Source organism: Pleurodeles waltl, chromosome 5 (assembly GCF_031143425.1).
Source record: "Pleurodeles waltl isolate 20211129_DDA chromosome 5, aPleWal1.hap1.20221129, whole genome shotgun sequence".
In the NCBI taxonomy this organism is placed as follows: Eukaryota; Metazoa; Chordata; class Amphibia; order Caudata; family Salamandridae; genus Pleurodeles; species Pleurodeles waltl.
Genome location: NC_090444.1, coordinates 901,974,528 through 901,993,065, shown reverse-complemented (window position 1 = coordinate 901,993,065; position 18,538 = coordinate 901,974,528). Strand labels below are relative to the sequence as shown.

General features: G+C 47.8%; 1 long non-coding RNA gene across 1 annotated transcript in view; it reads right to left on the bottom strand.

The window, feature by feature from the left end:
• Positions 1–3,350: 3,350 nt before the first annotated feature.
• The window catches only part of LOC138296140 (uncharacterized), a 173,473-nt gene continuing 158,285 nt past the window's right edge, over positions 3,351–18,538 (bottom strand). The window contains exons 3-4 of the long non-coding RNA XR_011203771.1: positions 5,401–5,467; positions 3,351–5,123 (exon numbers count right to left, since the gene is read on the bottom strand). This is a non-coding gene — a long non-coding RNA (uncharacterized lncRNA). The remainder of the gene's footprint in view (positions 5,124–5,400; positions 5,468–18,538) is intronic.

Here is an 18,538-nt window from a genome sequence, read left to right as displayed (position 1 = left end):
CCAATTCACTTTTCACCCGCCATGCCACCTCAGTTTGGGTGCAGCCATATGCAAATTCAGTCTGAACTGAGTTCTCTTCAAAACAGTGGGGTGGCATGCACTGACTGGTTTACATTTGTGAAAAGGTGTTTGCCTTTCATTATGCACTCGGTAAGTAATGTTTAGATACATTTTTAAATGTTGCTTCAGAATACCCCTTGCTTCCCCTCTGCAGTAGGGATAATATCAGTGCTTAATTTGTGCTTGTTGTTTCTGGTGAGGAGCACCGGCACTTATTTTTGAGGGCCGGCACTTATTTTTCTGCCTCAAGCATTTACTGCGAGCAAAAGACACATATAGGAAAGACAGAGAAAGAGAAAAACGAAAAAGCGTGACAATGGGAGAAAGCAGAAAGCTGCAAGAGTCAGCTGAAGGGGGCGGGGGAGTGACTTTAAATGGATTCAAAAGGCCCGAGGTGGCTTCAGGATCACGCTGCCTCAGTATTCTGCGTTCGCACATTTAATTGCATCAGCTGCGTGTTTAAGAGGAGGGCTTTGGGCAACTGCACGCTTTTATTTACAAATTAAGCACTGAATAATATCTATGAGTTCTTTACTCTTAGAAATGTCATAATGTTTAGGCTGTTTAGTGCCATCTGTTCTCTGAAGGTAGGACTGCAGAACACAAAGTGTGGTCTGTTTACGTTTATAGGTGTGTCAGGTTCGTGCCTTCATCATCCTGGTGCCCATTCCCATCACTCTTTGGTACTTTAGTCCCTGAGCCGAGCCCGTATGACAGCATTATTCTGTTATCTATTCCAGTCGGAGGAACTCCTGTAGGCCCTGTCAACCTGCCTCCTCCAATTGCACGTCTCCCCCGCATAGTACCCTCCGCAGTGTGATTGGGTAAACAGCTATGATAAACCTGCTGCGAACAGCGAGGATTCCAATCCTTAAAGAAATCAGAATAAAAACCCCTTGTAGGAGGTTTCTGGGTATGGTTCCTCGCTGACAAACGCTGCGTAAAGAATTAGCAAGCACGTCACGGAATTCACCATCTGGAAATGTGGGCCTACGGTATGCTTCTTTTGTTAGCCTTCAGAGGAAATAATGCTACTTTAATGCGCTGACAGGTTCATGGTAGCGGGAAGGAGAAGAAGCGTACCGCCACCCGTGTGAGACACTTTAGATATCATTTCAACTGTTAGCACCACAAAGAGCATTTGGTATGCAGCTTTGGCGGGCGATAAACTCGCTTCATGACCGGCTATTAGAGAAAGAGCGGTGAAACCCAAGCGATTGTTTACCTTATAAAATAACGTTTTCACAGGGAGTCGTCTCATGGCGCACTGGCGGCCGCAACATTGTGGACAGGTGCAGCACCGAGGTTGGCACACGTCTGCCAATGTAGGGCATAGTTAAACTGTGGCTGAAGTTTTTCATAGCCACCTGCTTATAGGTAAGGGCTACTTCTCAACACATGCAAAAACAAAGAATCAATACGTAAACCAGATCTTCAAGTGATAGCAGAAGCACTTTCTGGGTACTGACATGAAATACCACCAAATTACAAATAGTGTCAGAACTCTCATATTTAATAACTTATTCTTCTATCGATGTCTTTCACCTATTTAGGCACAAGTTCCAGAGGTGTTTGCAACCTACATGTCACTCATGCCATAACTGTACATGTTCTGTGATGAAAGCCTGTACTCGTCTTCTCTGCTGAATCTGTTGTGCAGCGAATGGAAGAGTGCATTTGATGCCTTGGGCGAGAAAGGGGAGCTTGCTTTATTTCTGCCATGCTTTTTTACTGCCACGCTTTACCTGTTCCGTGAGAAACAAATCTTGCACCCCTGTTTCTCGACTTGTACCTGGCCTGTGATGGGAAATGTGACAACTGCAGCTGCCCTAACCTTGTTCAATAAAGAAGGATTTTTTCCACTGCCGTTGCCCCATCCTATGAAAAAACAAAGGCTATATTGAGTGCACATTCATAGTATGCCTTACGAACCAGGGACTGTTTCACAACAGTTGATGTGAGATAGTGAGACCCATAGTCCTAGACAAAGGTGCCTGACTTTGCAAGGGCAACACTCAACTGCCAAATCATGGCGATCGAAAAGGGAAGTGAATTCAGTTGTTCAGCCCTCCTGTTTTTCATCTTGTGGCAGGCAGAAATCAGCAGAAACATTTTGCAATGGTTGTTTTCATGCACGATGTAACTTTACCAAAAGATTACTTTTGGTTTTACGTGTGAAAATAAGCAGTTTCAGAAACAAAATTGACTGCTTTATAAAACTTTAAAACATACCATCAAGCGGCTCCTTGCCATAAATAACACCCCCAGCTCATTTTGGTATTTTACCCTATAGCAGTTTGCGTGGTCGGCTTTTCAGCCCATAATGACAGTTAAAGACAACACGTCAAGCCCTACAGTGCAACATGCTGTTGTCTGAAATGCCAAGAAGGGCTGATGGCATCATGCGTCTTAGTGCAACTTTGCAGTCATGTGAAATGTAAAATAACATTCATTTCCTGACATTCTGCCTTTGTTTCTTGTAGGCATTCAAGGGTAAGCAGCCTAGTAGGTTAAAGGGCAGAGATAACTTTTCAAATGCAAATGTAAGTGTTAAAAATACTTTTAACAGAACAATGTGAGCAGCAGCAGCTTCTGGACCTTTCTGAAGAGTCACTGGCAAGGAAAAACAGTGTGCAGGCATCCCTCTTCCTGAGTGCATCCTCGGTCTGGTGTCATTTAGGTGGAGGGCCTGCAACACCGCTTTCATGTGCCCTGCCCTGAATAGGTGTATCACGTGTTGTGGGTGTTGCCCATTGAGGGCCATCAGTGGTGCGCTATTCTCTTGAAGCGCCCCATCTGTCAACACCCAACAGTCTGTGCTGTCATTGTGAAAGCATGTCACACATGGGGACAGATAGGCCAACAATTTTACTCTCTCCATTTGCCAAAAGTACAGCAAGGAACACACTTTCTCTAAATATTCAGGCAGAAATTAGAATAGTAAATCGTCGTCTCTTGTAATATTTACAGGAATGTCAATGCTAAGAACCCTCAGTTTCAAAGGAAGCACAGAACTGCAGGTATTTTCCGGGGAATATCAAGATGGGGCACTTTGATGGTTAGAACATTGATGAACGCGGGGGGAGCTGAATGACAAAGAGTACATAGTTGTGATTTCATCTCATGCCTCTTCCTTTCACCAGCCTACATTTCCTGTCACTTTATCTCACTCCTGTAAGTTCTTTTTCATTCCTGCTGTCTTCCTTTGTCACTGTTTTCCTAACTTTCTCTTCCTCTTTCAGTAGTATGCACCTTGCTAGTTAATTTTTTTTACAGAGAAATAGCACCAGTTCATTTTTAACACATAATTTATTTGAAATCAAAGTGTGTTCCACTAAAGTGGATTGCTTTGAAACGTAAAGCTAGAAATAAGTAAAACTCAATAACCCTTAATTTGAACACATTTCCCACCGTGACACTAGGCAAATGCAGTCATAGGAGTTAACCCAACAACTCTGACACCTAACCCCGTAACCCCTATGCCCCAAACTATTAACCCTATACCACAGGGATTAACCTTATATCATAAACCCTTTATCATATGCCCTTAATCCTTTTGACCATACCCTTAACCCCTAGATCAATAGCTTTCACCCTACAGTCTTATATCTCTACCCTTAAACTCGAACCCTTTACTCATAAAACCTTACTTCTTAAACTTGTAACTCTTTACCATGTACACTAAGCCTTAAGCTGATGACCCAAATCCTCTACCTTATACCCTTAGCATCAATACCTAACCTAAAACTTTGGTGGCCCTCATCGACGGAAGCACCGCCAACAGGCTGGCGGTGCTTCCCATGGGATTAGGACTGCGGCGGAAGCGCCGCGGTCGCACCGCCGGGTCCGGCGGTTTCCCGCCACATTGGTCCCAGCGGTTTCCCGCCACATTGGTCCCAGCGGTTTCCCGCCACATTGGTCCAGGCGGTTGTAATCCCCCAGGGAGGAGCTGCTTGCAGTGCTGCCCAGGGGATTACGAGCCCCCCTCCTGCCAGCCTTTTCATGGCGGTATGAACCGCCATGAGGAGGCTGGCGGAAAGGGGAGTCGCGGGGCCCCTGGGGGCACCTGCACTGCTCATGCCTCTGGCATGGGCAGTGCAGGGGCCCCCTGCCATGGCCCCATGGAGCTTTTCACTGTCTGCATAACAGACAGTGAAAAGAGCGACGGGAGCAACTGCACCCGCCGCAACACCGCCGGCTCCATTTGGAGCCGGCTCCCGTGTTGCGGCCGAGATCTCCACTGGGCCGGTGGGCGGAAACTAGGTTTCCACCTGTCGGCCCAGCGGTGATCTCCAACTGGCCACCGCGGGAGTGCGGCAGCGCCGCCCGCCATAGTTGAAATGAGGGCCTATATCCCTCTACACCTAACCATTAACATTTTAACTCCTGACCCCTATACTCCAAACCCTTAAAGCTTATACAGGCAACTCAAGCCCTTAATGCTATTCTCCATACCGTTAAACCTAAACCCCAAACACTTAATCCAATATATATTTTTTATATATCGCTTTTCATTTTATATTTAGGATATCTGGATAATATGTCAGAACAGCAAAAAACATTTCATCAATACAGTCAATATAAATATAATATAGTCAAAAATCAAAAAAAAGTGAACAAACACACGAAAGAGGCATGCAAAGAAAGAGAAAGAACAGAAAATATTAATTTGCATTTGACCAAGAATACCAAAGGCTACAGATGGCATCCTCACATAAATTGCAAACCTACACATGAATAGCACACGCCCTCTAATTAATGATTGGAGGCCACACTTGTCTCAGACTCTCCCTTGCCAGCTTTCCTTGCAAGGTTAGCTCAACCTCACATAGGGATACAAATTGATTCCACCAACTTGCTGCTAATGGGAGCTGTGGTTCCAGCCGCAGACGGACATTGCATAACCTAGCAGTGATTATCATAAAGAACAAAACACCTGCACATTTTGCTGGAACTTCTTGGACCAGCCAAACGATAGTAGTTGCGAACTAGGGCTTAAAGGTGTCTGGATCCCTCTTGAAACTTCTTCCAACACTTGTTTCCAGTAAAAAAACATACGTTTGCTGCAGATACAAAATACACGGGTTGTGTCAACGGTGGGCTCTCCACAACAAAAACATTCCATATTCTTCTGACAACCCCATTACATAGTCTATTGGTGTAATAGATTTCTTGTATAGCCTTTTAGTGACGTACTTTCAGTCTAGAAACATTCCCACATTGATTAGTAAATCGAATTGATTAAATAACATGAGGCACGTCCGCCTGCACGGATATTAGATAGGACCAATTTAATGTGAGTAATTTATCTGGCTTATAACATTTGCTTATCTTACTTACCCTTCTGTTGGTTATTACATGGAAGTTCAATATATGGTATTTTGACCGCAATTGGCATTGAGTTTGTCTGGAATAAAAAGATTTGGTATAAATGTATTAAAAAATACCCGTGGTAGGAAGTGAGTTTTGTGCAACTAGATTAGAAAAGGACGGAAAGTGCTGACCCTTGAATAGCTACCTAAAGTTTTGAAGATCAGATTTTGCCCACACATCTGAGTATAAATCATATGCAAAGACGGTATTATTCCATAAAGACTTATATCTTGTCACTTGACCTTGTGCTTTATAGTCTTCCAAACAGAGGCAAGTGCGGACAAAATCTAATCTTAAAATGAGTACATAAGAAATACAAAATGTCATTGAATCTTAGTCTTAAGCACAATTCAAAATATAAGTCACAAGTACCAAGTATTGTGGTGGATTATAGCATTAGAAAGTCAATCCGCAAAAGATGACCAGAAATATAATTTAAAATTTGAAAGGGACCATCCACCCTTATCTGTTGGAATTTAAACCTTTAGCTGCTGGGACTATTCCCCCAGTGAGGAGGCCTTTTTTTGGCTATTTGAGGTAGTTCGGGCTTAAGGCACCATAACTTTTTTACACATAAGTTATCCAAGCCCAATTTGCTTCCTTTCCTTCCAACCCCTGGGGATTGTAAAGGTGCCCAGGGTTTGTGGATTCCTCTGGAGGGTACAGAGAAAATCGGCAAAATATAGCAAAATTTTTTTTTTTTTGAAAAATAGTGAAAAAGTGCTTCAGATAAAAGTGTCTGTTTTTTCCCCTAAAAATGGCATCCTGGAACAGTTTGCTGTACTAAAGTCACAATCCTCCCAGCTTTCAGGAACATGCAGAACTCAATCAAAAAAACCTAAGTTTGTACCACAGTTTTGGCGCTTTCTTAAGAGGTAGGCTAAAGCCTTGACAGGAGCGGATCGAATCAAAAACAATGGGAGCCCTTGCATGGAGACTCCTATTGACCTCGGTTGGATCTGTTCCTGTCGCTGGCACTAGGCTCAGCTACCCAAGTGGGGCAGTGTTTTTATAGGCAAAGGTGGGGCAATGCTGGGTGGTAGGAAATTTGTGGATTCCTGCGGATTCCTGAAGGTTCCATCATATAAATGTAGGGAAAATGCATGACTTCAGGCAAAGTTGGATGTTTGCAGGGCATTGTGGGTAAGACTGGGGCCAGGTAAATGTGAAGTACACCACCGTGGACCCCCCCAAAGGTCTAGTTTTTTAAAGTGTCTGGGTCTGGTAGGTTTTTCCCGGCAGCAGCCTACCCAAGCCCAAAAATTGCAGGCATTTACCATTGCAAGTGGGATGATATTGGGAGTTTGTCAAACTCTCCTGGCCATTATGTAAAATTAAGACACTCTGAAGAGTCAAATGTCCTCTTGCTTGCCACTGGGATGAGATACTTTAGGCTGCAGAAAGACTGTTGTCCCCTTCAGTTGGGGTGGGGGCATGACCATGCCTGTGGTGGTGGCCCCCACCCCTAACTAGAAAAAAAATAGTGCCTAGTAGGCTATCTGCTCTCCTGAGGGTAGATCGGGGGCTACTTCCCCTATCTTCCCCTCAGAGGGGGCAGCAAGACTGTACCCATTTTTTGGGAGGGTGGGGGCATTGCTGTGCCCATTCTGGGCAGCCCCCACCCCTACCCTAGAAAAAAATAGCCCCGGTGCCTAGTGTGGTTTCTGCCCCACGGGTGGCATATCGGGGGCAATAGCTCCTGGGGGCAGAAAGGTTGTACCCATTATTTAGGGGATGTGAGCATTGCTGTGCCCACACTGGGTAGCCCCTACCCCTACACTAGAAAAAAATAATCCCTGGTGCCTAGTGGGATTCCTGCCCCCCGTGGGACAGATCTGGGGCTATTGCCACCATCTGCCCCGAGGGTGCATAAAGAATGTGCCCATTTTTTTGGGAGATGGGGCATTTAGAACTCCAGGTAGGGTGTACGTGTGATGGCCATTGACTGTCACATGCAATAAAGGGGTTAAAGCAAGCAGATTGAACATAGGGGGTGTTTGTATTGCGAAATAAACTTGCTCCAAGAACTCTCCATCCTGTGAAAAAAGATAGTGGTTAGATAAAATGTTATTGCTCTAAATAAATAAAGATATTTCCGAAGAATCGGCATCTTTCTTAAATTGCTGCTACCAAAAACACCCAGAGGTAGTCTGTTTTATCGCTCAAATAATTGTTTTGATTTGGACATTAATGAATTATAAATCAGTGGTATTTTGTCTGGAACAGGAGGAGATACCTAAACAACCAAATGCAAAGCAGATTCAATATAGCGATTCCCCAGGAGGTTTTGTTTGAGTTATATAAAATATGGGTTTTGGACATATTAATCTTGTAGCCAGAATATGCCCCAAAAGTAGTGGCTTCTTTTTCGGATAAGGTTCAAGATAGAGTGCAAATAATGACGGCAAGAGGTAACTCCCTTGTCGCATCTCTCTCCTTATCAAAATCTTTTCCAATATCATACCCATACTGATTATATGGACAGACAGATCGGAATAGAGTAAATGGATCCTTGACAGCTTTATATACCAAAGTCCATGACTGACAAGGTTTTCCATCAAAAAACGACTAGGAGACCCTGTCAAGTGCCTCGTCTGTGTCCAGGATTATCATCCCTGTCTGAGCAACACGAATGGTGGTGACATGATAAATAAAAATGGGCAAGTTCATTTACGTTGTCGTATTCCGCTGGGGGACAAAGCCATGCTGCATGCTATCCACCCAACCTGCTATTCCAGGTGCACTACGATTCACCAACATTTGTATGCAAATTGTGTCATCACAATTGATCAAAGATTTGGGTTGATGTGAAGAGCAGACCTGAGGATCTTTCCACATTTAGGGAAATACAGTAATAAAGGGCATATACCAGGAAGCAGGTATTGAGCTGACTTCTTCCATATAGACAAGCAGTGCCTGAAAATGTTTCGAGAGAAGATTTGAAAAAACTGTATAAACTTTGGATCAGATTGCATTGCCCAGTTGTTTTACCCACCATGAGTGATTTAACAACTTTATTAATTTCCTAGGCCAAGATTGGAGCATCACGAATATTCTGTTTTGTGTCAGTGACTAACTTTGTAGTCACGGTGGTAATAAAATAGCTGAACTCTCATAGAGAGGCTGTAGTTTGTTCCCCATAAAGCAACCCATAATGCTCTTTGTGACTGTCATCCTTTTTAGCCTTTATAACATTTATTTTTTTCTTTATTTCCAGAAGCAGGAGATGGCCCATGTCTTTGCTATTCTCAGAGAACTTCTACTTAGTATTATGAGACATTTGGACAACATTATCCCAAAATAATTGTTGAAGTTAATTTTAAATTAAATGTAATATCTCTTGTACACGGAAAATCTCAGCAGCTGGCTTTTTTGGCATAATGCATGTACATGCTGTAGTTCTAAGTACAATGCTGCCCAGCATATGTGGTCATCCTGTTTACGCAGCTCTACATTCCTTCATAGTTTAAAACTGAGGCCCTGATTACAACCCTGGTGGTAAATCCCGCTTTCCGCCATGCTGAAGCCCGCCAACATACCGTTGCGGCGGCGGAATTCCGCTACAGGTATTACGACCCACATTTTGGAATCTGCCACAATACAGATGCCCACAAGTGTCTGCCACACCAAAGGTCAATGATAAACTGGCGATACCAAAACCAACAAGAATATGCCCACACTATTACGACCCATGAATCAACGGGGCGGTCTTACATCCGCGGTAATCCATTGGCGGTACACACCACTGCGCTCAAAATACACATACATTTACAAAACTCAACCACATTGGACAATTCAAAATACACACACCTGATACACATACACACACCACACCCACACACTCACACCACCATAAAACACACACCCACATTACCCACAACCCTTACAACAACATTTTGTGAAAAAGCTGTGAGAGAGAATAGCAAACACAACACCAGCATCCACAGGCACACGACACCATCACTCATACAACATCCATGCACCTAAAACAACACACACCAACAAAACACATCACAAAGCACAATAAACAGCACCTCACACATCACCCACACAACATCATGGCACCTCAAAGACACCCCAGGTTTTCAGAGGAGGAGCGCAGGGACATGGCGGAGGAAATCATCCGGGTAGAACCACAGCTTTTCGGATCACATGTGCAGCAAGATGGAGCTATGGCGGAGAATCGTCGACAGGGTAAATGCAGTGGGACAGCATCCAAGAACACCGGATGACATCAGGAAGAGGTGGTATGACCTACGGGGGAAGTTGCGTTCAGTGGTATCCAGACACCAGATTGCTGTACAGAGGACTGGCGGAGGACCCCTACCTCCTCCCCCACAACTAACATCATGGGAGGAGCAAGTCTTGGCAATATTGCATCCTGAGGGCCTCGCAGGAGTAGCAGGAGGACTGTACTCTGGTAAGTCATATCTTATTTTCCAAATCCCCCCACCCCACCTGCATGACATCACATACCCCCACCCTTACCCTCACTCCCATCACTCCATCATCTCACATATGTCCCACTATCACAACCCACACATGCCAATACCAAGGCCCTGCATGCAACACCTATGCATGGACCACCATCACCAAAGCATGTCCAGTACAGATACCCACACAGACCCCAAAACAACTATCACAAAAGGGCAAACACAATTATGCAAGCACAGGAGTAGAGGGTACCTCACCCACTGCACAAGATGGCACACACAGATACTAAAACTATGCATTTACACCCCAACAGGACCCATACCCAACGTCACCGGACAGAAGGTGCCAGACATATCCAGTCCCCCCACAGAAGAGGCCCACAGTGATGACAGCAGCTCTGCACGCCTGGATCAAGATGACCAGCCCGACCATCAGGGACCTCTGGACAGTCGGTTCCCCTGCCACTGTCACAAGCCCCACAGAACCTCCCCCCTCAGGAAACACCACCACTGCACCCACCCAGTGGGCCCATTCCTCTGTCCCCAGGACACGTCAATCAGCAGTGTGTCCACCACTACAAGGAACCCAGGCAAACCCCCAACCCAAGAAAATCAGGGACCTGGGTCTGTGGCAGTGGGCACATAGTTCAGGGGACCGAGGCACAGGATAACAGGGAAGCTGAGAGGACTGCTGTGCGACAGGGGGAGGACAGGCCCAGGGAACCAACACTCCAAGAGGCACTCTCCAACATCATGGGAGCATACCACCATTCCCAGGAGACCATGGGCACGGTACTGGCCAAGTTTCAGGAGACTCAGCGGCTGCAGGAGGAACACTACCTTGGGATCAGGGAGGACTTGAAGTCCATCAACAACACCCTGGTCACCATTGCAGGGGTGCTGGCAGACCTTGTCAACACCATGAGGGACACAGTGGCACACAAACGGGCCCCTGACACTAGCCTGGACGATGAACAGCCCTCCACCTCCGCTGGTGCTAGTGGACAGGAGGCACCGCCACAGGACCAACAGCCCAAATGCACCCCACCCCCTGCAGAAGGAGAACCACCCAGCAAACGGTCCCTGAGATCCAGGAACAAGGCAGAGAACATTGCCAAGACCCCCGCCAGGAAATAAGACCCTCCTGAATGTCACCCTTCTGTCCCACTTTGTCACCCTGTCCACCTTAAACTGCCATTGCTCCCCTTCCTATGCCCCATTGGACAATGCACCTGTGAGACCAAGAGACTGGACTCTACCATGGACATTCCTCCACCATCAATCCCCAGCCCATTTCACACCCCTCCACTTATTAGCACAGAAATAAACACCCTTGAATCACAAAACAATCTGGAGTAATTCTGTGCTTTCACAAATGTGTAATTGCAACCTCTCTGAAATTTAGCAATGTCAATGTACTTGTTCACATACCAATGTTACACGGTTGTATGCCAGCAGTAAACATAGCAGGGGGCACAAAGTGGGACCTAGATCTGTGAAATGGAAAGCCAAAGTGACAAGTCAGGGTCCATACACAGAGGTAAAAAGGCAGAATTATGCTAGGTCCTACAATAGTATGAGCTGTGGGAAGCAGTTGCATCCTCTTACCTGTGTCTCACTGGAAGTATTGCATGATGATGTTGTTACGGTTGTCTACATCTTCTTCTTCTGCCTCCTCTTCTTCACTGTCCACAGGCTCCACAGCTGCCACAAGACCACCATCAGGCCCATCCTCCTGCAGAAAAGGCACCTGGCGTTGCAAAGCCAGGTTGTGCAACATACAGCAGGCCACGATGATCTGGCACACCTTCTTCGGTGAGTAGTATAGGGATCGACCTGTCAGATGGAGGCACCGAAATCTGGCCTTCAGGAGGCAGAAGGTGCACTCTATTATCCTCCTAGTTTGCCCGTGTGCCTTAATGTAGCGTTCCGCTGCCCTTGGCCTGGGATTCCTCACTGGGGTCAGTAGCCATGACAGGTTGGGGTAACAAGAGTCGCATGCAAATATCGAGGGACAAGTGTTAGACATCCTCCAAACATTAGGGAATCTCCCATACCCAGACAGTAAATGAAACTGTGTGGGGACTTTAGGCTCACCTATTAGCCACACACGGTGCCTCTGGAGTAGATGGGAGATGTACTGATCTGCCAAACACACCATCTGCACATTCATTGAATGGTAGCTTTTGCAGTTTCTTTAAACCTGTTCATTCCTGCGGGGGGTTCAAATGCCACATGTGTCCCATCAATGGCACCAATGATGTTGGGGATATGTCCCAGGGCATAAACGTCACCTTTCACTGTGAACAGGTCCTTCACCTGAGGGAAAACAATGTAGCTGTGCATGTGTTTCAGCAGGGCAGATAACACTCTGGACAACATGTTAGAGAACATTGGCTGTGACACCCCTGATGCCATGGCTACTGTTGTTTGAAAAGACCCACTAGCCAGGAAATGGAGTACTGACAGGATCTGCACTAGAGGGGGTATTCCTGTGGGATGGTGGATAGCTGACATCAGGTCTGGCTCCAACTGGGTACACAGTTCCTGGATTGTTGCACAATCAAGTCTGTAAGTGATAATGATGTGTCTGTCTTCCATTGTCGACAGGTCCACCAGGGGTCTGTACACCGGAGGATGCCGCCATCTCATCACCTGCCCCAGCGGATGTGTCCTATGGAGGAGAATGGTGATCAGAGGGTCATACACCACATAGGTTTCACAAGGCTGTTTAGCACAATCGTTAAATTTTCTCTATGTGCCTTTGTCTGTCCGTATTCCTGGCCTAAATAGGTGTGACACAGTTAGTTGGCCTGCCATGTGGCCCCCTGAAATGACAGCTGCCTGACCTTTGAGGTGGGACAAGGGGAAATGAGGTAACTGCGCTGGCATTGTGCAGCGTCGCGGTGGGCGGTCAAAGACCGCTGCGCAATTCAGCATTGGTTATCATTGGGCCCTATGGGTTCCAGGAGCCTATGAAGATGTACGCCGGCGGTGAGGGTACGCACCGCCGTGGACGTGACCGTCATTTTCTATCTGTTCACTCACTTGATACCTGACCTTCAACAGGAGAGGACCTACACTGCAAGTGCTGCTGTGACCTGCGTCTGGAAGCGACAATTGCTATAGTGTCTGGGGAAAGGGCCCCTGCCTTCACTGCGGAGAAGTTGGAGAAACTGGTGGATGGGGTCCTCCCCCAGTACATGCAACTGTACGGTCCTCCAGACAAACAGGTGAGTAAACTGTGTGCATGGTGGATGGCACATGATTGTATGGAGTGTTGTGGATGGAAGAGACAGGGGTGGGTGACAGGCCAGCATGTGAGGATGGTGTGTGTATGTATTTCTGGGCCAAGGTGGGAGGTTTGTGGCCAATGTGTGAGAAGAAATGTATGGGGGAGTAACATCCATTCTTACTTCACTTTTCTTCTAGGTCAGCGCCCACCAGAAGAAGGGGATTTGGCGTGCCATCGCCAAGGAAGTGCTGACCCTGGGGGTCTACCATAGACGGAGCACCCACTGCCGGAAAAGATGGGAGGACCTGCGCCGCTGGACCAAGAAGATGGCGGAGGCCCAGCTGGGGATGGCCTACCAACGTGGAAGGGGTGCCCATCTCACCATGACCCCCCTCATGTAGCGGATCCTGGCGGTGGCATATCCTGAGTTGGATGGGCGCTTGAGGGCATCACAGCAGCCACAAAGGGGTGAGTACACTCTCATTCAGCTGACTCTGCGCACTTGACAAGGTGTCTGGGTGGGGGATGTGGGCTGTGGGTTCCCCTAGGCCTGGGCAGACGCGCAAAGGTAGATCCATCAATTTGCAGCCTCATTCCCAGTCCAACCCCAAAGGTGGTATTTGCCCTCTACACTAGTCAGGCTCCTATGGGTTCCAGCTGTGCATGAAATGGTTCTCGGTAGAGTCCCCCATGGGCATGTGCTTTTCCCCTGCCCTGTTAGTGCATGGCTTAGTGCATAGGGCTGCTCTCTGTGTGTTGTGTGCACCAACGGTAGTGGTGTGACAGGCATTGATCATGTGTCTCTTGTGTCTTGCCCCCCCTTTTTGTTTTGTCACCCTGTCCTTGTGTGCATTAGAATCATCTGGGGGAGGAGCTGTGGCACCGGAGCAGGAGGGAGCTGCATCTCACATGGCCCTGGAGGGTAAACTGTCGGAGTCCGAAGGCACCAGTGGGACAGAGGGCGAGAGGAGCTCCACGACGGGGACAGGAGGAGACACCAGTGACAGCTACTCCTCCTCTGTGCCCACCGCAACAACAGGTACAGCCGCCACCCCCAACCAGCACCGCCCTCGCAGCAGCCCCTCATCGAGTTTCCCGTGCCCGCTCACCCAGGAGGGTGGGCATCTCCTTTGCCCCAGGCCCCTCAGGCCCTGCCCCAGTCAGCCCTGCTGCCCTCAGTGAGGAGGCTATTGACCTCCTGAAATCCCTCACTGTTGGGCAATCAACCATTTTGAATGCCATCTAGGGTGTTGAGAGGCATTTGCAGCAAACAAATGCATACCAGGAGGGCATTCATTCTGGCGTGGCTGCCCAACAGAGAGCATTTCAGGCTCTGGCCTCAGCACTAATGGCAGCCATTATCCCTATGTCCAGCCTCCCACCTCCAACTTCCTCTACCCAGACCCAATCCCCTGTACTTCAGCCTATCCCAAGCACACCATCAGACCAGCATGCACACTCATCAACACACAAGAGTGGACATGGCAAACATAAGCACCACACATCCCACCGGCACTTACACAAGCACCATCCCCATGCAGACACACCAACATCAACTACCTCCACTGTGTCCCACTCCTCCACGTCCTCCTTCACCCTCCCTGTCTCGTCTCCACTCACACCTGCATGCACTACATCTTCATCCACTACCTCCATCACCAGCACGCCCATCACCACACACCGCTCACATGCAATCACCACCCCCACAACCATTCACACATCCCCTGTGTCCTCTCTCAGTGTGTCTGTGAGCCATCCTCCCAAAGTACACAAACGCAAGCACACACCCACCCAACAGCCATCCACCTCACAACAGCCTTGGGCCCATGCACCTTCACCAAAATTCAGCAGACGTACACCTCCTACATCCACTACCTCTTCCTCCACTCCCAAACCCCTCCATCTTCCCGTCCCAGTGTGTCTAAAAAACTTTTCCTCTCTAACTTTGACCTCTTCCCTACACCTCCCCCCACCCGTCCTTCCCCTAGGGCCAGGCTGTCCAGATCCCAGCCCAGCACCTCAGCCACCAAATCATCGAGCACAGTGGTCTCAGCAAGTCCGGTCACATCGCGGGTGGCACCCATCAGGGCTGCAGTGTGCCACCTAGCGAGGTCAAGGAGTAGCCCATTCCACCACCTGCCAAGGTGAAGAAGGTGCCCACATGCCAGAGGGAGAAGCCGCACCTACCACCAAGCAAGGGATCCTCCAAGCCAAAAGGGGACAGTGGCAAGGGACCAGCAGCAACATCAAAGGTGGGGAAGGGACACAATGCGAAGAGCAGGTCAGGACAGGGTATGGAGGCTCCAGCTGAGGGATCACCCCTTCTGTCAACCAGAACATCAACCTGTACCACGGTGGACAACGCCACCTGCACCGCCACCTGCACTGCCACCTGCACCGCCTCCTGCACCGCAACATGCACCGCCACCTGCACGTCTGCTGCCTCAGCAACAGTCCTCAGCATCATCCCCAGTGGGCAGCAGTCCGAGGCTGCAGGAGACGTCCTGCTGTGTCCCTCCACAGGTGCAGACACATGCACCACCGACAGCACCTCCGCTACAGACACCGCCTCAACCACCGCCACCAGCCCCGCGACGTGCTCAGACAGTGCCACCACAGGTGAAATGGCAATCATCCCCAGTGGCCAGCCATCCGAGGCTGCAGGAGACGTCCTGGACCCTGCACAGCGTACATGAGGCACGACACCCAGCACTGTTTGTACCTGTAGGTGGCAGGCAAAGTCGCAGCAGGATGGAGTGTGTCTCTGCCTCCATGGAGTATCATGCTACATGTTCCCAGGCAATCTCATGGCACACACACCCAGGTGAGGGAATGGGACCTGCCATAGTGCATGTGAAGCACTCTGGGCATAAAGCCCCCTCCAGAACCAGTGGGTAGATACATCCACTTCCACAGTCCTTAGCAGAAGGAAGCACTCAGGGAACAAAGCCCCCTCCAGAATCAGTGGAGATTCACATCCACTACCTCAGTCCTTGGCAGGATGAAGCACTCTGGGCATAAAGCCCCCTCCAGAACCAGTCGAGACTGACATCCACTTGAGAGACTGTGGCTTTGCACTCCCAGGAAAAAGCAGTAGGCAAACCACCCACTGGAGAGACTTGTGAGACTGTGGCTTTGCACTCCCCAGGATAAAGCAGTGGGCAAACCACCCACTGGAGAGACTTGTGGGACTGTGGCTTTGCACTCCCCAGGATAAAGCAGTGGGCAAACCACCCACTGGAGAGACTTGTGAGACTGTGGCTTTGCACTCCCCAGGACCAATCATTGGGCATGGAGCCCCCTCATGGAGCAGTGGCATCGTCCGTTCATCCGGCTGAGGTGGCCCCGCCCCCTCCCCCTGAGGTGCCTGTTTATTTTCCATCTGATGCCCCTGCAGTGTTCTCTCCAGTTCGAGTCAGGTATCTTGTGTGGGCTTTGCCCATGCATTTTGGGACACTGATCCACGGACAATGATTTCATTCACATCCGGACTTGTGTAGTTGGTGTACATATTTGAATTTGGCCTATCTGATATTTCAATGATTACACTCGTTACAATCATTTCATTTGGTCCTTGAGTTGTTTCAGGGGGTGACGGGGTGTATATGTAATGTTGCTGCATGTATTTGTGTGTATGGTGTTGTGGGTGAGGGTAGGGGTGTTGTGTATTGCATGTGTGTGTCACTCTCTTTTCCCTCCCCACCCCTGTGTGCTAGGTGCAGTAATCACCGTGGTCGTCACCAGCATCTTTGCTGCTCCTGATACAAGAGGAGGTAGACCAGCATCGGCAGGACCTGTAACTCGGGCTCCATGGAGTCCTGGTTGTTTGTAAAGTGTCGAAAGGTGAGTGGTTTTTGTTCCAAGTACTGTTTTTGCCGTGCTTTTGATGGCATTGGTACCGTCCCGGAAAAGGTGGCGGACAGGCGTGTTGTAATACAGTGGGCGGAACCTTGTCTTCCGCCTGTTGGCGGTTACCGCCGCGGTGTTTGTTTCTACCCCCGTGGCTATCGGAGTGTTAAAGTGGCTGTCTATGTTGGCTGTTTCGGCCATGGTCGTGATTCCATTTTTTTTACCGCCGGCCTGTTGGCTGTATTACCGCCGGTTTAACACTGAGCGCCAGGGTTGTAATGAGGGCCTTAGTGTCACCCCCCCATACTGCTGCTCTCATAGCGTCCCACAGAATGGTGGATGATGCAGGTCGTTGATTGTCAGCAAAGAAATTGTCCAAAGTGTTACACATAACCTCATTATAAGATCTGTCTACAAAAAGAGACCTATCAAAAGTTGAACTGTGAGGATGCACTGAATTACTTATCCCTTCCATAGATATTGTAATAGCCAGAGGGCTATGGTCTGGCAGTATCTGAGGGAATAGTTTTTTAGGACAATTTATGTAACCAAAAGGGCAAAACATTAATGCAAATGAAAGGTCAAAAGTACATCAACATTGCAGTTGCCAGGTTTATTCCAAAACTTGTGCGTGAGTACATAAACATTGAGGTTGCCAACACATGTTTCGCGGACTGAATTTGCTTCTTCGGGGTTGAAACATATATAACAGTGAAGCATATTTACAAATGTATAACATAAAGCAACAATGTCAAAGGGAAATAATAACAGAATACCTGTACCTAAGATACATAACAATGTATTGTGTTGATAGTCCGATATGAACTAAACATTAAAAAAGAAATAAATGAGAGCTATGGGCTTATTTGCACCTAAAATTCAGTGTGAGCAGGGAAAAAAAGAAGGAAAAGAAGAAACAAAGAGATCTCCCCAGTGGAGGAAGATGAAAAGGTCAGAGGTAAAAAAGATTATATTTTATATATGAGAGAAAAGTTGAAGGAGAAGATGAAAGACTTGAAGACGATAGTGTATCTAAACGCAGGTATAGACCTAGAAGTGACATGCAGGACTAATATCAAAAAAGAATACCCAGGGTTAAAAAACATCTTTCTGTGTGACTGATGTGCTAACCAATATACGAGAATGTGATAGATTATTCTTGATGGACTTCTCATAAAAGTCTTCTATAAGTATCCCATAGGGTCAAAGAGTTCACCCAAAAATATTTCTAGTTTCCAATTTAGTAATATAGTAATCTAGTGAAGTAGAACACAGCACAAGATAAGCGTACAATATCCCAAGGAAACCCAAAATTTTAAATGTGCTAAGTGAAATGAAGAGTAAAAGTCTAGGCTCAGACTCTTGTGATGAACAACGTCCTGAGCAGGTACCCTCGGAACTCAGGGCAGGGCACCATTAGTCACGCCATGGACAGGAGCTCCACTCTGCACAGGAAGTGCAGCTGTTGGAATGTTGCACAGCAGCTACGTCATCAAGAGGCGCAGAGGGACCAGGGGGCCATTTAAGCCAGCTCACCGATTCTGCGGGCCTCTTTTCTCCCTTCTATTGTGTCCAGTGCAGTCTAAGA